Below are 23,482 nucleotides of genomic sequence, written 5' to 3'. Positions count from 1 at the left end.
ACCTGTGGCAGATTAATTTTGATATTTGGCAAATCTAATACAGTTATGTAAAGTTTAAAAATAAAATAAAATTAAAAAAAAAAAAAGATTCACTTCTGGTGTTGCATGTTTGATGGGTTGGGCCAAATGAGTAATAACATATATCCATCTTTATAACATCAAGTAAATAATTTCTCGACCATGCAAAATCCTCTGGGTTCTGTCTATTTGTTTATCTCTTCCCATCATCATCCTGAGATAACTACTAAATCTTTTCGTAGACTCTGTAGTTTTGCTCTTTCCAAAATGTCACATATTTGGATGCATGTGGTATAAAGCCTATTCAGATTGACTTCATTCACTTACTAATATGCATTTATGTCACTCCATGTCTTTTCATGGCTTAATAGCTCATTTTTATAGTACTGAATAATATAATATTGCCTGGATATACCATAGTTTTTTTATCCATACATTTACTAAAGCACCATCTTTATTGCTTCCAAGTTTTGTAAGTTATGAAAAAGCTGATTTAAATACCTGTATGCAGGTTTTTCTGCATTTTTTCCAATTTTGTGTTTTTGTACAATTTTCAAGTGCCATTATTTTTTGACTGTATAAGTGTTAAAAAGAAAATTAGAAAAGATACATAAGAAACTCAGAAAGGTATTATCTGTTGATATATGAGGAAAATTGTACCATTTTATAACTCATAAATCACATGACTATTTTACCTATGTAAAGTCAAATGTACTACTGAAAAAAGTAAAATAAATCCATTAACCATTTGGAAAAACTCAATTAAGTTTCTCAAAATAAATTTTAAAACTTTGATAAAAATTTGAACCTTAAGATCAATAAAAATTTGGTGCAGACTAGAAAAATTGCCAACATTCGCTGGATCATCAAAAAGAAAGGCAGTTCCAGAAAAAAATCTATTTCTGTTTTATTGACTACACCAAAGTCTTTGAATATGTGGATCACAACAAACTGGAAAATTCTCCAAGAGATGGGCATACCAGACCACCTTACCTGCCTCCTGAGAACACTGTATTCAGGTCAGCAAGCAACAGTTAGAACTGGCCATGGAACAACAGACTGGTTCAATCGGGAAAGGAGTATGTCAAGGCTGTATATTACCACCCTGCTTATTTAACTTCTATGCAGATCATATCACGTAAAATCCTGGGCTAGAGAAATCACAGGCTGGAATCAAGATTGCCAGAAGAAATACCAACAACCTAAGATACACAGATGACACCACCCTTACGGCAGAAAGCAAAGAAGAACTAAAGAAGCTTTTGATCAAAGTGAAAGAGGAGAGTGAAAAAATGGCTTAAAACTCAACATTCAGAAAACTAAGGTCATGGCATCCAATACCATCCCTTCATGGCAAATAGATGGAGAAACAGTGGAAACAGTGACATATTTTATTTTCTTCAGCTCCAAAATCGCTGCAGATGGTGATTGCAACCATGAATTTAAAAGACGCTTGCTCCTTGGAAGTAAATCTATGACTAACCTAGACAGCATATTAGAAAGCAGAGGCATTACTTTATCGATAAAGGTCCTTCCAGTCAAAGCTATGTTTGTTTGTTTTTTTTTCCAGTGGTCATGTATGGATGTGAGAGTTGGACTAAAAAGGAAGCTGAGCACCAACAAATAGATGCTTTTGAACTATGGTGCTGGAAAAGACTCCTGAGAGTCCCTTGGACTGCAAGGAGATCCAACCAATCCATCCTAAAAGAAATCAGACCTCAATATTCATTGGAAGGATTGATGCTGAAGCTGAAACTCTAATACTTTGGCCATCTGCTGTGAAGAACTGACTCATTGGAAAAAGCCCTGATGTTGGGAAAGATTGAAGGTGGGAAGAGAATGGTACAATAGAGGATGAGATGGTTGGATGTCATCACTGACTCAGTGTACATGAGTTTGAGTAAACTCCGGAAGTTGGTGATGGACAGGGAGGTCTGGCGTGCTACAGTCCATGAGGTCACAAAGACTTGAACGTGACTGAGTGACTGAACCGAACTTAGCACATCCAAGGGAATACAGATAATCTAACACAGCTAAAATACAATTTAAAAATAACATGATAAACGACTAACGTTCAAAAGCAATACCGATTCTGTAATAAAATATTAGATATATTTAAAAGACAAATTAATTTACAACCATAGCAAAATTGTATTCTTTATAGAATTATAAATTAATTGTGTTAAAATCTTAGAGATTCTTAATTGCTGATATAAGGGCTTAAATTAATAAGGAGTGATGAAAAATTTAATAACAGGTAAGCAGCACAATTAGAATTATGCTACAAAACTTGATCTGGAGCCTATATAAAATCTACTTGCAAAGCCCATGTAAGGTAGGTGGGTTGCTTAATATGCTACTCCCATTTTCTATGTTATTGTCACCCTGTTTATTTAACTTATATGCAGAGTACATCATGAGAAACGCTGGACTGGAAGAAACACAAACTTAAATCAAGATTGCCGGGAGAAATATCAATAACCTCAGATATGCAGATGACTCCACCCTTATGGCAGAAAATGAAGAGGAACTCAAAAGCCTCTTGATGAAAGTGAAAGTGGAGAGTGAAAAAGTTGGCTTAAAGCTCAACATTCAGAAAACGAAGATCATGGCATCCGGTCCCACCACTTCATGGGAAATAGATGGGGAAACAGTGGAAACAGTGTCAGACTTTATTTTTCTGGGCTCCAAAATCACTACAGATGGCGACTGCAGCCATGAAATTAAAAGACGCTCACTCCTTGGGAGGAAAGTTATGACCAACCTAGATAGCATATTCAAAAGCAGAGATATTGCCAACAAAGGTTCATCTAGTCAAGGCTATGGTTTTTCCTGTGGTCATGTATGGATGTGAGAGTTGGACTGTGAAGAAGGTTGAGTGCTGAAGAATTGATGCTTTTGAACTGTGGTATTGGAGAAGACTTTTGAGAGTCCCTTAGACTGCAAGGAGATCCAACCAGTCCATTCTGAAGGACATCAGCCCTGGGATTTCTTTGGAAGGAATGATGCTGAAGCTGAAACTCCAATACTTTGGCCACCTCATGGGAAGAGTTGACTCATTGGAAAAGACTCTGATGCTGAGAGGGATTGGGGGCAGGAGGAGAAGGGGATGACAGAGGATGAGATGGCTGGATGGCATCACTGACTCGATGGACGTAATTCTGAGTGAACTCCGGGAGTTGGTGATGGACAGGGAGGCCTGGCATGCTGCGATTCATGGGGTCGCAAAGAGTCAGACACAACTGAGCGACTGATCTGATCTGATCTGATCTGATAGGTAAAAATTAATGTCAGTGAAAAATAAAGAAGAGACTATAAATAAATGAGAGAAATAACATGGAGGTAAAATTTTAACTCAGCAACTTATTGATTATGCGATGCAGAACTCAGATGCTCTCCCTGAGTGGTTCAGAATGCAATTAACCAGATTGAGGGATGATAGAAATACAGGTTCTAATGAATGTCAAGAGAGTATGTGTCCTCAGAAAAGAGGGAAAAAAGGCAACACGAAACTATAATGGATTTGAAGTGATTAAACAAAAGTTGTGTATTTTTATGTTTAGTTGAATTAAAACTATTTTAAACTATCTAACAGTTTAAAAACTATTAAATTGAAGTAGAAAAATATTAATCTTTATGTCATTTGAGTTTTTTTAAACATTTGACAATTTAACTATTGTACAGTAATGGTTAATTTTATATGTTAATTTTTGGGTCAAATATTCTTCTGGATGTATTTGAATTAGATTAATGTTAAAACCAGTGGACTTTGAGAAAAACAGACTGTCCTTCAAAATGTGTATGAGCTTCATCCAATTGGCTGAAGACTTGAGTAGAATACTAGACTGCTCTTTCCAAGCATGAGGGAATCCTCCACCAGACAGCCTTAGATCTTGAACTGTAGGCTGAACACTGTAGCCTCCATAACTTCATAAGTCAATCCCTCACATCTCTCTCTTCCTCTCTCATATATCTATAGATACATATAGATATTATATATATATATATATATATATATATATATATATATATATATATCTGTTTCTCTGAAGATCTTTGATGAATACAACCATTCTCTCTTGATTTTTCCATATAATTATAATTCATGGAGCCACTGTCCCCTAGAATTTTCATTTATCTTCTCTAATTTATACTTTCTTACTTTTCTTACAAGATATACATTCCCCAGGCCTTCATCCTACTGTGTTTTATTCCTTATTCTCTATATTTGATCTGCACCTTCTTACTGTGATGTTTTCATTTATTGTATCATGCTAGAAATTGTGAAGTGTTGATTTCCAGCAATTAAATCATACTGATGCCTTCTTATTTGGTAGAATTAGTCAAATGTTGACTCTCACCCTAGTGGCTCAGTGGTAAAAGAATCTGCCTGCCAAGCAGGAGATGTAGGTTTGATCCCTGAGTTGGGAAAATCCCCTGGAGAAGGAAATGGTAACTCACTCCAGTATTCTTGTCTGGGAAATCCCATGGACAGAGGAGCCTGGAGGGCCACAGTCCATGGGGGTCACAAAAGAGTCAGACACAACTGAGGGAATGAACAACAGTGAAATGTTTCATTCTCTAAATTTTTTATCTAATGTTTCAAAAGCTTTAAGAATTAAAAAGTGAAAGTGAATCTTATTTTGTGCTCCAAATGTAGGCATTTCAAAATACATTTAGCTACAATTGTTGTTGCTGTTCAGATGCTAAGTCATGTGCAACTCTGAAACTCCATGAACTGTAGCACGCCAGGCTTCAGTACTTCACTATCTCTCTGAGTTTGCTCAAATTCATGTCCACTGAGTCAGTGATGCCATCCAACTATCTCATCCTCTGTCACCCTCTTCTCTTCTTGCCCTCAGTCTTTCCCATCATCAGGGTCTTTTCCAGTGAATCAGTTGTTTGTATCAGGTGGACAAAGTATTAGAGCTTCAGCTTCAGTATCAGTCCTTCCAATGAATCTCCAGAGTTGATTTCCTTTAGGATTGACTGATTTGATCTTCTTGCTGTCCAACAGGCTTTCAAGAGTCTTCTCTAGCACCACATTTTGAAAGTGTCAGTTCTTTGGCGATCAGCCTTCTTTATGGTCTAACCCTCACATCCACACATGTCTATATATTTGGCTACCATAATTTCACATAATTCTTTCTAATTTGTATTTGGGTATATTAAATGCACCTGGGATTTAATTTACTTTTTCCACTAATTATATGAATTACTAGCCCCTGTTGTGAGTTATCAGTTAGGGTTAATGCTACTATTCATTTTTTGCTATAGAAATCTTAAAAATTTCCATGATTTTCCATTCTCCATTACCAGTCTTATCTGTATCTTCTTCCCTCCAAATAACAAAGAAAAAGAAGAAACTATTTCTAAATGCAAAACCAAAATAAATGTCACCAATAATATCTAAGCAAAAAGAGCCAGATATAAAATGTTGCATAATATGTGCATTTCTTAATAAATTACAAAAACAGGCAGAAAGCAATCTATATTATCTATGGTAATATAAGCCAATAGTCATATTTTTTAAAGACTATTAAGCAGAAGAAATTATGAGAAATATTTGCAAGATACTTGTAAATTATATATCTTGATTGGGATGATTTTTACATAGGTATATTCACATTGCATAGTTGTCCACCTCTTTTATTAAATCTCTGCACATATTAACCAAAGTTATTTAAATTTTTTTTTATAGTTCTAACTTCTGGGGCATCTATATATATTATTCTGTGGACTATTTTATCTTCTTGTCACCTGAGGTTTCCCAGATTGTCTTATGATTTTTGACTGAATCATGGATATTTGGTACAGAAGAGCCAAAATTAAGATAAATGTTATTTTAATAGGCACATACGTCAGATTGTTGGACTTCCATGGAGTTTCAGCTGGTAAAGAATCTGTCTGCCATGAAGGAGTCCCCAGTTCGATTCCTAAGGGGTGTTGATCAGTTAGTCAGTTGTTATGGTTTGGATATTTTTTTGGTTGCTAGAATTAACTTGAGCATGTTCTGGCTTCAGTTAATTTTAATAAGTGACTGCTGCTATTCCATGGATCTTGAAGCTTCAGGTGTGAATTTGTTTTTTGCAGGGTTCTTGTTTGAACTACTATTCTTGTCAATCTATGTATGTTTGCACCAGAGGTGACATGCTCACTCTATTCCCCCTGGATCCCAGCACATTGCTGTTGGCTTGTTATTCAGCTTGAACTTATAGTGGGTCAAGGAGGTACATGACTCTCTTGGTTCAGCCTCCGTCTTCAACAGACTCTAAACCTTAGGGGCAGAAGCTTCTTAATGTACATTTTCTCTTTTACTGGGAACAGCATGATTCTGTGTGCTGTCTTCAGGAAGATTGGCCATAGGGTAGTTTCTTGCACATTCCCCATGGGTAGAAAGTCTTCCCTCTGAAAGATTACATAGCTGTGGGTCTGAAGGTGTTTTGTCTTCCTTGCCAAGTAGGATAGTTCTGCTTCTACCAGTCCCTCCAAAACAAGGAAACTTAGAATCTGGATTTACTACCCTGCCACAGCACCTTAAAGTCTTTGCTTTGTATGAAGAAAGGATCCAAGATGAGAGCTCGCTTTCATGCCTATGAACTACCATGGGAATCAGAATGGGGGCTTTTTCTGGTTCTTTGTCTTGTCGTCAATATTTCTTACAATGAAGCCTGACTTTTCACATGTCTTAGGCTAAGTGGTTTTAATAGTTGGTTAAAATTTTAGCTAGTGTTTTTACCTACTTTAATGGTAGCCAACTCCTCTTTTAGGGCTTTACATAAAGTAAGAAATTCATATGTCCCTAATGTATTCCAAATGGGCTTGTCATTCAATGGAATTTACTTCAACTGGTTGACTTATGAATACAGATTGTTAATAGGCTCAGATATTTCAAGGATGATCTCTTTTCTTTCTTTTTTTTTAAATTTAAATGTATTTATTTTAATTGGAGGCTAATTACCTTACAATATTGTATTGGTTTTGCCATACATCAACATGTTACTAAAACAGGAGTGGCACTTTCTTGCAATCTTAAATAATCTGAGAGAAAGCAAAAGACTTTAGTTTAATTCAAATTGTAGAAATGTATTAGTCTGTACAATTACAATTTAGTAACTTTTCAGTATATATGTTATGCTTCAACTGAACTTTTTATGAATAAAAGTTGCAGTGCTTAACATATAAGCCTATTCTAAACAGCACAATCTCCAGTTTCATCCACCTCATTAGAACTGATTCAAATGTATTCTTTTTAATGGCTGAGTAATACTGCATTGTGTATATGTACCACAGCTTTCTTATCCATTCATCTGCTGATGGACATCTAGGTTGCTTCCATGTCCTGGCTATTATAAACAGTGCTGTGATGAACATTGATGAAACTGGAGCCTATTATACAGAGTGAAGTAAGCCAGAAAGAAAAACACCAATACAGTATACTAACGCATATATATGGAATTTAGAAAGATGGTAACAATAACCCTGTGTATGAGACAGCAAAAGAGACACTGATGTATAGAACAGTCTTATGGACTCTGAGAGAGAGGGAGAGGGTGGGAAGATTTGGGAGAATGGCATTGAAACATGTAAAATATCATGTATGAAACGAGTTGCCAGTCCAGGTTCGATGCACGATACTGGATGCTTGGGGCTGGTGCACTGGGACGACCCAGAGGGATGGAATGGGGAGGGAGGAGGGAGGAGGGTTCAGGATGGGGAACACATGTATACCTGTGGCGGATTCATTTTGATATTTGGCAAAACTAATACAATTATGTAAAGTTTAAAAATAAAATAAAATTAAAAAAAAATAAAAAGCAAAAAAATAAATAAATAAATAAATAAACAGCACAATCTTTTATATATTGTGAAAAATTTGAAATGCATTCCCCTAGTATATCTCCTTTTCCCCTCAAAATATCAAGATATGTTTGTCTGTTCCCTCTCTCATTTGTCCAATTTCAAAACATACTCATCCCATTGGCTAAAACGTATATATATATATATATATATATATATATATATAATTCATGCTAGTCTTTCGGTAAAATCCCTTTTCTTTTTATTGAATCAGTTATTCATTCATCAAACACATTTTAGTAACCACATACATAGTATTATTCTAGAGACCAGGAATTAAAAAAAAAAAAGTAGGTATTGGAAATGGTTTTAAAATGTAATAGATTTTGTAAAGCAAGTTGAACTCTTTCTATAACATGTGAAGAGGAAGTCACTGATAGATGCTGAAAGTCTTGTGGCTTAGATGTCAGACAACTTTCGAAGTAGAACATTTACAGCTATATCACTCCTTCTTTCACCTTTATCACTTCTAAATTCTAGTTTTTAAAGGAACTTATTCATGAAATAAACAAATATTATTAAGATCAAAAAGAAAAAGCTCAAAATTTACTTGCCGGAAGGGAGGAAAGAGAAAGAGAGGGCATTTAAATAACTGTATTGCGACAGGATAATATATGCAATGTAGAGAAAGTCAAGATACCATAGTAACAGCATAGTAGCTGACTGGTATGGAAGGGAGAATTGAAAGGGAAGGGAGAATGGAAAGACTCAAAAGAAGAGGCCATCAGCTTCATACTGATGGTTGTCATCACACACTAGGTATAGAATACCCTTGCTTTTCTGTGTTTTTATGTCAATATTCTCATGGTACGAATGAATACTTGAGTCCTGAAAATGAGAAATAATCTCAAACAATTTAAGCAGATTTCATATTGAGCACTGGCTAGAGATAAACTGGAAAGGCTTCTTAGACTATGTATAAGGAAGTACTGTTGTCCTGGGAGGGTAGAGACAACTTCCCCCACTAGGAAGTTCACACAGAGGAGGGGCTAAAATAACAGCTGAGCCTCAGAGGCTGTGTGGCTAAGGAAGATGAGCTGAAGTCTTTTCTCATGGCTGTGCAAACTGTGGAGCTACACCTCTGCTTATGGCTTACTAAATTTGGTGCCCCCCAAAAAAGAAAGAAAGAAAGAAAGAAAACAATTGCTTTGACAGCTGGGATGGGTCCAGCTTTAGCAGCTGTGGGCATTGTGGGCAAGTACATGTGTTGAGCTGGACTGAGTTTCTTCCACTTTCCACAGCAGGTCCAGGTACATGACTACTGTAGTCCTGGGACCTGATCTCAATGGATCTGCACTAGTGGTAAAAACAGCACATGAAAGGAAATTGTCACCGAATTCCAGTAAGTACAGAGCCCCATACAGGAAAAACCCAAGGAAAAATATAACAAGACATATAGTAATCAAGCAAATAAAAATTAAATACCAAAAAATATTAAAAGCAACAATGGAAAAGCAACAAATAAGGAAATGACCATAAGATTATCAGCTGATTTTTCAGCAGAAACTCTGCAAGCCAGAGGAAGTGACAGGATATATTTAAAGTGATGAAAGTATTCTGCAACCCAGAATATTCTACCCAGGAAGGCTTTAATTCAGATTCAACAGAGAAAACAACAGTTTTAAAGGCAAGCAAAAGCTGGGAAAGTTCAAACCAGTTTTATAGCAAATGTTAAAGGAACTCCTCTAGGCAAGAAACACAAGAGAGGAGAACAAAAGAGGGGAAGAAAAAAAAAAAAAGAAAGAAAAGAAAACTACAAAAACAAACCCAAAACAGTTAAGAAAATGGCAGTAGGAAAACTCATATTGATACTTATCTTAAAAGTAAATGGATGAGATGTTCCAGCCAAAGACACAGACTGGCTAAATGGATAAGGAAAGAAAACCCCATATATATATGCTGTCTATAAGAGGGACACATACTGAATGAAAATGAGGGGATTGAAAAAGATACCCCCATGCAAATGGAAATCAAAAGAAAAGTGGGATAGCGATACTCATATGAGACAAAATAAACTTTAAAATATAGATTGTTACAAGAGACAAGGAAGGAACACCACAATACATAAGGCAAATGCTAACAGCCAGGAAAGGGAGAATCAATAGTAACTTAATAATAGGGGGAAAAATTAATACCCCACTTACACCAATTGGCAGATGATCCAGACAGAAAATTAAGAAGAAAACACAAGCCTTAAATTAAGCACTCAACTCAATTGCTATCATTAAGACATTCTATCCAAAAGTAGCAGAAGGCATTTTCTTTTCAAGTGTACACAGAATATTCTCCAGGTGAGATCCCATTTGGGTGACAAATCAAGCTGAGACAAAAGTAGGAAAACTGAAAGCATATCACACATCTTTCCAACCACAATGTGATGACAGCAGAAATTAGTTACAGAAAGAAAATGTTAAATACATAATCAAATGGGAGGTAAACAATATGCTACTAAGTAATCAAGGGATCACTAAAGAAATCGAAGAGGAAATTAAAAAAAAAAAAAATAGAAAAAAAAAAATGATAATGAAAACATGATGACCCAAAGCCTATGGGAAAAAGCAAAAGCAGTTCCAAGAGGGAAGTTTATAGAAATACAATCTTACTTCAAGAAATAAGAAAAATCTCAAACAACTTAATCTTATGCCTAAGGCAACTAGAGAAGGAAGAACAAACAAAAATGAAAGTTAGTAGAAGAAAAGAACTCATAATGCTGAAAGCAGAATTAAATGTAATAGATACAAAGAAAACAATAACACAGATCAATGAAACTGAAAGCTGGTTCTTTCAAAAGATAAATAAAATAAGTAAACCTGTATCCAGATTCATCAAAAAAAAAAAATAAAATAAATGGGAGGAGGGCTCAAATCAATAAAATTAAAATACAATAAAGAGAAATTACAATGGGCACCACAGAAATACAAAGAATCATGAGACTACTACAACAACTACATGCCAATAAAATGACTAACTTGGAAGAAATGCAAAACAAAATCTTAGAAAGGTATAACCTTTCAAGACTGAAATAGAAGAAACAGAAAATACAAACATAACAATCACAAACAATGAAATTGAAACTGATTAAAAAGTCTTCCAACAAATAGAAGCCCAGAACCAGCTGGCTTCACAGGCAAATTCTATCAAAAATTTAGAGAAGACGTAACACTCATCCTGCTCAAACTCTTCCAAAAAATTTCAGAGTAAGGAGTACACCCAAGCTCACCATCATCCTGATACAAAAGCCAGCCAAATATATCACAAATAAAGAAAATTGCAGGTCATTGTAACTGATGAAAGTTACTCAAAAATCCTCAATGAAATATTACCAAGCTGAATCCAACAGCACTTTAATACAATCCTACATCATGATCAATCGGTATTCATCCCAGGCATGCAACAATTCTTCAAATATGCGAATGAATCAATGTAACACAGTATATTAACAAATTGAAGAAGAGAAACCATACAATCATCACAATTGATACAGAAAAATTTTTGACAAAATTCAGTAGCCATTTTTGATATAAAGTCTTCAGAAAGTGGGCATATCAGGTATCTGCCTCATCATAATTAAAAACCATATATGACAAACCCACAGCATATATCATTCTGATAGGTGAAAAACTGAAAACATTTCGTTTAAGATAAGGAACAAGACAAGGATGTCCACTCTTGTCACTATTATTCAGCATAATTTTGGAAGCCCTTGCCATGGCAATCAGGGAAGAATAAGACATAAAATAATTAAAATTAGAAAAATGTGAAACTGTCACTCTTTTCAGATGATAAAATGCTATACATAGAAAATCGTAAAGATGCTCCTGGAAAACTACTAAAACTCATTAATGAATCTGGTAAAGTAACAAGATAAAAAACTAAAATCCAAAAATCTCTTGAAATCCTATCAATTAATAATGAAAGATCAGAATGAGATATTGAAGAAAAATCCGATTTAACATGGCAACAAAAACAAATAAAATACCTAGGAATAAACCTACATAATGAGTCAAGTAGATTTATTCATAGGTATAAACTATAAGATACTCAGGCAGCTATAAGATACTGATGAAAAAAATCAAAGACAACACAAACAGATGGAGTGATATACAATGTTCTTGGAGGGGGGAAAATCAATATTTGGAAAATGAATATACTACCAAAGCAATCTATAGATTTAATGTAGTCTCTCACAGAATTAGAACAAATTAGCTTTGCAATTTGAATGGAAATACAAAAAAGCCTGAATTGCCAAGCAATCTTGAGAAAGGAAAATAGAATGATTAATCTCCCTGACTTCAGTTCAGTTTAGTCACTCAGTCATGTCCAGCTCTTTGCAACCCCATGAACCACAGCATGCCAGGCCTAACTGCCCATCGCCAACTCCTGGAGTCCACCCAAACCCATGTCCATCGAGTCAGTGATGCCATCTAACCATCTCATCCTCTGTCGTCCCCTTCTCTTCCTGCCCTCAATCTTTCCCAGTATCAGGGTCTTTTCCAATGAGTCAGCTCTTCGCATGAGGTGGCCAAAGTAGTGGAGTTTCAGCTTCAACATCAGTCGTTCCAATGAACACCCAGGACTGATCTCCTTTAGGATGGACTTGTTGGATCTCTTTGCAGTCCAAGGACTCTCAAGAGTCTTCCCCAACACCACAGTTAAAAAGCATCAATTCTTTGGCACTCAGCCCTCTTTACAGTCCAACTCTCACATCCATACATGACCACAGGAAAAACCATAGCCTTAACTATGTGGACCTTTGTTGGCAAAGTAATGTCACTGCTTTTTAATATGCTGTCTAGGTTGATCATAACTTTCTTTCCAAGGAATAAGCATCTTTTAATTTCATGGCTGCAATCACCATCTGCAGTGATTTTGGAGGCCAGAAAAATAAAGTCAGCCACTGTTTCCACTGTTTCCCCATCTATTTGCCATGAGGTGATGGGACCAGATGCCATGATCTTAGTTTTCTGACTTTGTCCTGGACTACAAAGCAACAGTATTCAAAATAGTATGGTACTGGTACAAAATTGGAAATATAGATCAATGGAACAGAAATCAAATTTCAGAGATAAACTCACATACCAATGGTCATTTAATCTATGACAAAAGAAACGAGAATATACAATGGAGAAAAGACAGTCTCTTCAGTAAGTGGTACTGAGAAAACTGAACTGCTACATATAAAAGAATAAAATCAGAACACTCCCTAAGGGCATACAAAAATAAATAAATAAATAAACTCAAAATGGTTTAGAGACCTAAATGTAAGACTGAACACTATAAATTTAGTGTAGCAGAACTTAGGGTGAGCAATCTTTGACATACACCATATCTCCAAAATATACAAGCAGCTCATGCCACTCAATATCAAGAAAACAAAGAGCACACAAAAATGGGTGGAAGATCTAAATCAACATTTATTCCCAAAAGACATTCATATTGACCAAAAACACAAGAAAAGCTACTCGATACCACTAATTATTAGATAAGTGAAAATGAAAGCTACAATTAGGTATTACCTCATACCAGTCAGAATGATCATAATTATAAAAATCTTCAAATACTGGAGAGGGTGTAGAGAAAATGGAACCCTCCTATAACCCTTTGTGGGAAATTAAATTCATACAGCAACTATGGAGAACAATATGTAAGTTAACTAAAAAAGTAAAAATAGAACTTCCATATGACCCAGAAAGCCCACTCTTGAGCATGTATCTGGAGAAAAATTGTAATTTGCAAAGACACATATACCTCAGTATTCATTGCAGAACTATTTACCATAGCCAGGATATGGAAGCAACTGAAATGTTCATCCAGAGTAAAAGATAAACAATCTGTACCTATATACAATAGCATATTATTGAACCATAAAAAAGAACTAAATAATGCCATTTGCTGCAAAATTGGGGGTGGGGGGTGGCTTCCCAGGTGGGGCTAGAGGTAAAGAACTTGCCTGCCAGTGGAGGGGATGCCAGAGACAAGGGTTCAATCCTTCATTTGGGAAGATCACCTGGAGGAGGGCATGGCAACCCACTCCAGTATTCTAGCCTGGAAAATCCCATGGACAGACAAGCCTGGTGGGCTACGGTATGTAGAGTCACAAAGAGTCAGACACAACTGAAGTGGCTTAACATACACATATAAGCGAAAATGGGTGTACATAGAGATTGTCCTACTAAATGAAGTAAGTTCGACAGAGAGGGGAATATCATATGCTATCACTTATGTGTAGAATCTAAAGAAAAAGGTACAAATTAACAAAACATAAGTAGAGTCACAGATGTAGAAAACAAACCTATGGTTATCAGGTGTTAAGGAGAATGAGGGATAAATTGGGAGATTGGGACTAACATATACGAAGAGGTGGCAAGTATACACAGAAGAACTATACAAAAAGATATTCATGACCCAGATAATCACGATGGTGTGACTACTTACCTAAAGCCAGACATCCTGGAATGTGAAGTCAAGTGGGCTTTAGGAAGTATCACTGTGAAAAAAGCTAATGGAGGTGATGGAATTCCAGTTGAGCTATTCCAAATCCTGAAAGATGATGCTGTGAAAGTGCTGCACTTAATATGCCAGCAAATTTGGGAAACTCAGCAGTGGCCATAGGACTGGAAAAGGTCAGTTTTCTTTCCAATCCCAAAGAAAGGCAATGCCAAAGAATGTTCAAACTACCCCACAATTGCACTCATCCCACACCCTAGTAAAGTAATGCTCAAAATTCTTCAAGCCACGCTTCAGCAATACGTGAACTGTGAAATTCCAGATGTACAAGCTGGTTTTAGAAAAGACAGAGGAACCAGAGATCAAATTGTCAACATTTGCTGGATAATTGAAAAAGCAAGAGAGTTCCAGACAAACATCTATTTCTGTTTTATTGACTATGCCAAAGCTTTTGACTGTGTGGATCACAATAAACTGTGGAAAATTCTGAAAGAGATGGGAATACCAGACCACCTGACCTGCCTCTTGATAAACCTGTATGCAGGTCAGGAAGCAACAGTTAGAACTAGACATGGATGAACAGACTGATTCCAAATCAGGAAAGGAGTACATCAAGGCTGTATATTGTCACCCTGCTTATTTAACTTCTATGCAGAGTACATCATGAGAAATCCTGGGCTGGAAGAAACACAAGCTTGAATCAAGATTGTTGGGAGAAATATCAATAACCTCAAATATGCAGATGACACCACCCTTATGGAAGAAAGTGAAGAGGAACTAAAAGGCCTCTTGATGAAAGTGAAAAAGTTTGCTTAAAGCTCAACATTCAGAAAACAAAGATCATGGCATCTGGTCCCATCACTTCATGGCAAAAAGATTCGGAAACAGTGGAAATCATAGTTGACTTTATTTTTCTGGGCTCCAAAACCACTGCAGATGGTGATTGCAGCCATGAAATTGAAAGATGCTTACTCCTTGGAAGGAAAGCTATGACCAACCTAGACAGCACTTTAAAAAGCAGAGACATTACTTTGTCAACAAAGGTCCACCTAGTCAAGGCTATGGTTTTTCCAGTAGTCATGTATGGGTATGAGAGTTGGAGTATAAAGAAAGCTCAGCGCTGAAGTATGCTTTTGAACTGTGGTGTTGGAGAAGACTCTTGAGAGTCTCTTGGACTGCAAGGAGATCCAACTAGTCCATCCTAAAGGAAATCACTCCTGGGTGCTCATTGGAAGGACTGATGTTAGAGCTGAAACTCCAATATTTCGGCCACCTGATGCGAAGGCTGACTCATTTGAAAAGACCCTGATGTTGGGAAAGATTGAAGGCAGGAGAAGAAGGGGACGACAGAGGATGAGATGGTTTGATGGCATCACCATCTCAATGGACATGAGTTTGGTAAACTCGGGAGTTTTGATGCACAGGGAGGCCTGAAATGCTGCAGTTCATGGGATCAATAGAGTCGGGCATGACTGAGCGACTGAACTGAACTGAACTGAACTGATATATAAAATAGGTAACAGATAAGAACCTTCTGTGTAGCACAGTAAACTCTACTCAGTACAATGTAAGGTAAAATAATCTAAAAGCAAGTGGATATATGTATGTATAATTGATTCACTCTATGTACACCTGAAAATAACACATTTTATTTTTATTTTTTATTATTTTTTTTATTTTATTTTTTAACTTTACAATATTGTATTGGTTTTGCCATGACATTTTAAATTATGCTACAGAAACAATTAAATAAATAAATGAGAAAAAACTTCAAAAACTACATTTAGCATCCACAGATACATTATGCAATGGTTTCTCAATTTTTACCATATAAGTTTTGGCACAATAATGCAGCAAAAATAAACACTGATGATATCCACTGGACAAATTAAAATGAAATGAATTTATTGTAATATGTATGTTTTCAAGATTTTTAACTTTTTTGTCAAATTTCCTACCACAAATGCTGTATCATTTGTATTACCACTAGTAGTACATGGAAATGCAACTGTCCTTCAGTGCAGTTTGTTATAATATTTAACTTTTTAATCTTGAAATAGTATATGATTGTTTTCTTTTCTGTTTTTATTTTCAGTATGATTGAGTAATTTTAGACCCCTTTTTTCGTTAGCTGTAAGCTATGTGTGTTTATAGCATATATTTTATTTTTCTACCTTTTTTCATAAACATTTTGTGACATTTTTATATCAAAAATAGAGAATTTTAAGTTCCCATGTATAGCTAATGTTTACAATTTGTACTCTAATTTCTATTTTGCTTGTAATTTTTGAAATACAAAGATTTTTATATATTCAAATTCTTAGAGTTTTACTTTTTTTGGAAATAACTGGTGTGCCAAGTATTTACACATATACTCAAGTCATTTCTGTTTTTATGCAAGTTTAATGTTTATTTTTTCTTATTTTATAATAAGATTTTATTAATTAATTGCCCCCAATATTAGAAATATTAAAAGTTTAAATTCTAACTTTGTCCTTTGGGACATTATGAACATTTAATATACTTTTTTCCCGATTATTTGTAGTCATTTTTGGTAAATAACCATGAGTGAAATTGTTAGGTCACAGGCCCTATGCTGTGTTTTAGTAGGTAATGGTGGGGATTCTCTGATCATGTTTTAGTAGGATTCCATGTTTCCACTGCTAGGGCCCTGTTTCAATCCCTGGTCAGGGAACTAAGATTCCTGCAAGCCACATGATGTGGCAAAACAAACAAAGAACCAAAAACAAGTAGACTCTGTGTAATTATATTTATGGTTGTTTTTCAAATTTTAAAACTTTCAAATATAATGAAAAAAATAGAAGCAATCTTTTTGGAATATGTATAATAGCATTTTACTTGACATTATGATTTTCATTATGATTTTCATTTTTGTTTCCAAGGCAAACCATTCACTATCACAGTAATCCAAGTCTATGCCCCAACCAGTAATGCCAAAGAAGCTAAAGTTCAGTGGTTCTATGAGGAACTACAGGACCTTCCAGAACATCAAAAAACAAAAACAAAAAAACTGTGCTTTTCATCATAGGGGGCTGGAATGTAAAAGTAGGAAGTCAAGAGACACCTGGAGTAACAGGCAAGTTTGGCCATGGAGTGCAAAATGAAGCAGGGGAAAGGCTAACAGAGTTTTTGCCCAAGAGAACACACTGGTCATAGCAAACATCCTCTTGCAACAACACAAGAAAAGACTATACACAGAGATAAAATGGGTTGGACTATTGATAGTACGTGGAGAAATCATAAACAGCATCAGTATGGTGATAACAGGGGTTAGTAGGGACATTAACCAACTCCAAGTTCCCACTCATCAGGAGAAGGATCCCCCAAAGAGAGACTGTAGCCATCCCAGGAGCTCTCCAGCTTGTTCTTTGAGATCGCATAGGATCTGCATGTTTTTCTTGAGCACTGTGAGACTTTCTTTACTTTGTTTGGAGGTATTTACCCAGAAACATCACATCTCATTCAAGGTCTCTGAATCCCTGAACAAGTCCCTCCTTGTTCAGGGATGCAGAGATCTATCTCCTGTGTATTTTGTAATACAACCCCTGCCAAGCTGCATTGGCTGCTTAGAGCTATCCTGAGAAATCTTATCCCCAGAAACTTAATTTTTGGGGTGTTCATTAGAATGGCATTCATTTGTAGTCCTGAATAGGTATCTGAGATCTCCCAGGAGCTCACAGGTGTATTGAGTGTCCTTTTTTGTTTTCTTCTATGACCTGATTTGTGAGTGAATCCAGGTACCGTGCCCTGGAACCTTGACTGATTTCAAGTTAGACAGGTTAGGGGTCCTTCCATGTGGGCTGGAGTTGAGCTTTTGGGGACCCATCTTTACAGAGTTTAATTAGGATTTGAGTTCCTGGAGCTGATAGTGGTGACTCTAAATCTTTTGGGTCCTGGTTCACACCTCAGAAGCGTATTTCTTGTTGTCATTGCCCAGTGGACATGGTATAAGAATGGAGGGTCTGAAACTCTGGATCTAGGAAGAGGCCATTGACATAAACAAAAGGTATGCCATATAGCATCTCATAAGGGCTAAGACCAACCTATCCCTTACGGGCAATACAGGTGCAGAGGAGAGCTATTGGTAAAGCCTTCTTCCATCCCAGGGAGATCTCCTGGGTTATCTTTTATATCACTGATTTAAAGAATTGATTGGCTTTTTCTACTTTTTCCTGAAGACTGAGGCCTCAGGCACAGTGAAGGTAATAAGTAATGCCCAATGCTTTAGAGACCCCTTGGTTGACCTTAGAAGTAAATGGTGTCCCATTGTCACTTTGTAATAACCTGGGCAGGGCAAATCTCAGTATGATTTAATGGAGCAGTTTTGTTTTGTTTTGTTTTTAACTACCTCCTCAGCCTTCTCAGTCCAGGTGGGAAAGCCTTCAATTCATTCTGTGAATGTATCTATCATGAATAGTAGGTATTTATGCCCTTGAGAAACTGGCATCTGGGTGAAGTCCATCTGCCAGTCCTCTCCTGGGTAGGCCCTACATCGTTGGATGGGCTGGGCCAGCTTGGGTCTTTGAACCCCTTGGGGGCTATTTAATTGGCAAGTGGGACAAGAAAAACCACTTGCCTTATATTCATTTGGAGGTCTGTTCCTTTGAAGGACCTTTCTAGTAATCTTTCAAGGGTCTTCTCCCATAAATGAATGGTGGCATGTAAGGAGTTAAACAAATTTCATGGGAGGTTCCTAGGCAGAAAAGAGTCCCTCCTCTTGGAACACTTCATATGATCTTCTTGAAAGCCCTCAGTCCTGCATTTAAAAGTCTCACATTGAGTATATGAAGGAGTTTCTGACAAATTAGTCTGTGGACCTAAGGTGGCAACCCCTATTAAGTCATTGCTCTGTAATGCTACTCTCTTAGCTGCCTGCTCAGCTGCTTGATTCCCTCGTGCCACTTCCATGCTCCCTTTTTGGTGTCCTTTACAGTGGGAGACTGAAACCTCAGTGGGCAGGTGACTGCCTCCAAGAGTCTAAGGATTTGATCATCATATTTGATTGGGGACTCTCGGGTGGTCAAGTGGCCTCTTTCTTTCCAAATAGCAGCATGTGCATGTAGCACCAGAAAGGCATACTTTGAGTCAGTGTAAATGGCTACTCTTTTTCCTTTTCCCAACTCGAGTCAGGACTATGAGCTCAGCTATTGGGCTGAAGTACCTGGTGGCATAGTTTTAGTCCCTATGGTCTCAAAATTGGAGACTACTGCATATCTGGCTCTTCTTTTTTTCCATACAAGACAAAGCTGCTTCCATCAGTGTACCAGATCTCCTCAGGATTGGTCAGAGGATCTTCTGGCAATCCCTCTCAGGGTCTTGTCCAGTGGTCCAAAGTTTCTAGGCAAGAGTGAAAGGTAAGAGAGCCCTCGGGGTAGGCAGGAGGGTAGCTGGGTTAAGAAACTCACAAGGGGATATAGTCAGGTCTGGATTTTCCATCAGTACTACTTGATATTTGAGAATCCTTTGATCAGACATCCAGAAATGGTATCTCACATTCAGGAGTCATTTCCCTTGGTGGCTGGTAAAAATAGTTAATTTGCCCACACGAGAAGAGTTTTTAAAGCATCTTCTATCAGGACTGCAAAAGCTGCAAGGCAGGGAAATATCTCTTCAAAAAGGGAATAGGGAAGACACAGGGACCACCAGAAACTGGTGGGAAAATATTTGTCCATCCCAGCAACAAAGAAGTGCTTGGGTGAATATTTTTGTGATTGTTTTTTTTTCTGTGGCACCCATAATGGTACAGTTTTGGGAGGAGAAGGCTCTGGAGTAGGAGGTCAGGACAGAATAGGTAGCCCCGTGTCAACCAAGATACTCTCGGATATACCTGCCACATCCAGTTGCACCCTTGGTCCCAGCCCCATGATGGTTGTCTGTGATAGGCGGGCTGTCTGGAGCTGGCGACTTCAGTCCTGTTGAACCATCATGAGGGAAGGTTTGGCACTTGACCTTGAAGCTCTTGGGTCCCAAGGGTAGAGTGCTGCCCAATGTCCCAATTGATGGCATTGGTAACAAGCCATTTTAGGAGACTTGCCATGGTTCGGACACTCTTTGGCCCAATGTCTGCCTGTCTATAGATTAGACATTTACCTCATGCCTTCTCCTTCAAGGACTTAGGGTTTTTCATAGGGCTTCCTTGGAGTGCAGCCAGCATCTGGCCATGCCTTGTCTCTTTGTTCCTCACCCTTTCCTGGGTCTTGGCCTCCCTCTTCTGTTCTCTGTTGTAAAAGGTATTGGTGGCTGTCTGGACCATCTCATTTAAGAGGCAGTAGGGTCCTGCTGCTGTAGCTGTTGTAACTTTGTCCTGATGTCTGATGCACATTGTGACAGGAATTTGTCCTTTAAAATCACCTGTCCCTCATATGAGTCTAAGTCCAGATTGGTAAACTTTTGGAGGGCCTCTTCTACCCTTTCCAGGAAGGCAATGAGGTTCTCATTGGGCTCCTGAGTTATTGCTGAGAATGGGCACAGTCCCACAACTAATAGTCTTCCTTCTATTTTTATGGGTGAACTTCCTTAGGGGTGAGTCTTCCTGAAGCTTATCCTACACAGTACTGTTGCAACCTGAGATCTGGATGTCCCCTGGTCAGGGTGCAGATCCCCAGGCAGATTGAGGCTGACGACATCTTGGAGATTGAATCCCCTGGCAGGTTGAGGGATGTCAGCCTCCTGAGAGTTGAGTTCCTGTGCAAGTTGAGGCATGTCGACCTCCTGGAACCCCTGGACTGGTGGATCCCTGAGCAGGTTGAGGTGTGACAACCTCCTGAAAGCCAGATCTCTAGGCAGGGCAAGGCAGGTCGACTTCCTGGGATCCCAGGATGGAGTTGGGTGTCCCCAAGGTCTCTAGCATGACCAGTGCTGGGTACGACTAAGGGGCTGTAATCTTAACTCATTGCTGCTTTGCTACAATGGATAGGAATAGATACCAGTATGTAAAGCAATTCCAGCCTGTTCCCTGAGACTAGGAACCTGGTGAAGCAGCATTTGCCTTATTCTCTTATTGCTCTAAGGGAATGTAAGTCACTGATTTCCTCCCCTAGTCCTCCATAAGACCAGCTTAGGGTGTCTCCAATGGTAAACATTTCATTGTCATAGACGCACTCTAGGTAATAACAGAAATAATGACATGCAGTTGGTTATCTCACCCTGTTAGGGGCATTAAGAGTTTTATAGTTTAAATAATAGGCTGGGTGGAGGAATTTTGCCTACAGAGGTGGCAGGGACCTGGTTGTAGGAGTTATTAAGTGTCTTAAGGACATAATGGTAAAAGGCAACAGATATTCAATAAAAGTGGAGTGGAAATTTGAATCAGGGGTATGTTCACAGCTTTAGGAGAAGTGTGGTAAGTGTTTGGGCCCAAATGACCTGTAGGGCTAACCTCCAATGTGGCAAACATTGTCCCTGGAAGTCCAATTGCTCTTGAAGGGATGTCACCAACACATGGACTTCTAGCAGGCATTGTGTTCCTGTCATCTGTCCTAGCGGATTCACTGACATGTTGTAGGAAACATGGAATATGAAGGCCTGAATCTCCAGGAGGATTGAATATTATGCAGTATTTCCATCCAAAGGGGCAACTATTTTCTGGATGTCCCACCAGAAGATTGTAGATGCAACATTGTGTGTCCGGATGGGGCTTACAAAAAGAACATGAAACAAGATGGAAGTGGGCAGGGCACAACTTTTGAAAGAATGACATAGCCCAAGGGCATAGTTAACTGATTAAAATCAAATGGGTCCCAGACAGCAGACTTTAGAAAATTCTTCATGAGACCACCTGACCTGACTATACAGAGAAATCTGTATGCAGGTCAAGAAGCAACAGTTAGAACCAAACATGGAACAGCAGGTTGGTTCCAAATAAGGAAAGGAGTATGTCAAAGCAGTATATTGTCACCCTGCTGATTTAACTTATATGCAGAGTACATGATGTGAAATGCCAGGCTGGATGAAGCAAAAGCTGGGATCAAGATTGCTGGGAGAAATAACCATAACCCCACATATGCAAATAACACACACTCTTGTGACAGAAAGCAGAGAGGAAATAAAGAGCCTCTTGAAGAAAGTGAAAGACAAGAGTGAAAAAGTTGACTTAAAATTCAACATTCAGAAAACTAAGATCATGGCATCTGGTCCCATCACTTCATGGCAAATAGATGGGGAAACAATGGAAACAGAGAGTTTATTTTTTCAGGTTCCAAAATCACTGCAGATAGTGACCTCAGCCATGAAAATAAAAGATGCTTGCTCCTTGGAAGAAACACTATAAGCAACATAGACAGCATTTTAAAAAGCAGACACATTACTTTTCCGACAAAGGTCTGTCTAGTCAAAGCTATGGTTTTTCCAGTAATCATTCATGTATGGATGTGAGACTATATTGGACTTTGGACTAAAGTAAACTGAGCTCCGAAAAATCGATGCCTTTGAACTGTAGTGTTGAAGAAGACTCTTGAGAGTCCCCTGGACATCAAGGAGACCAAACCAGTCAGTATTAAAGGAAATAAGTCTTGAATATTCATTGGAAGGATTGATGCTGAAGATGAAACTTCAATACTTTGTCCACCTGATGGGAAGAACTGACTCAGTGAAAAAAACCCTGATGCTGGGGAAGATTGAGGGCAGGAGGAGAAAGGGATGATAGAGGATGAGATGGTTGGATGGTATCATTGACTCTATGGACATGGGTTTGAGCAAGCTCCAGGAGTTGGTGATGGATAGGGAAGACTGTCATAGTCCAGTCCATGGGGTAGCAAAGAGTCGGACACAACTGAGCTACTGAACTCAATTGAACTGGCAGAAAAATAAAATTCAACTAAACCTTGATCCTCAATCTGCAAACTAAATGACACACTCAGAGGCACCATCACAGTTCCAAATCACTATTGAAAGACCAAGGAGTGGGTGGTTGCCCAATTGTTGGAATGATCATTTACATATGAAATCACTCAGCTCAAAAATCTAACTGCACATTTCACAGCCGCCACACTCGCCCTCTGTTATGGCCCACACTCTTAGAGTTTGCTTCTCTCTGAATCGGAAGAAATCTACCTCTTACCTTTTGCTGTGTCTCTAAATGAATTATTTCTTCAATGAAATATTAAGAAACTGAACTTCATTAGGTCCTGAAACCAGG

Source organism: Bubalus kerabau, chromosome 9 (assembly GCF_029407905.1).
Source record: "Bubalus kerabau isolate K-KA32 ecotype Philippines breed swamp buffalo chromosome 9, PCC_UOA_SB_1v2, whole genome shotgun sequence".
NCBI lineage: Eukaryota > Metazoa > Chordata > Mammalia > Artiodactyla > Bovidae > Bubalus > Bubalus kerabau.
Note: the sequence above shows the minus strand (reverse complement) of the source record.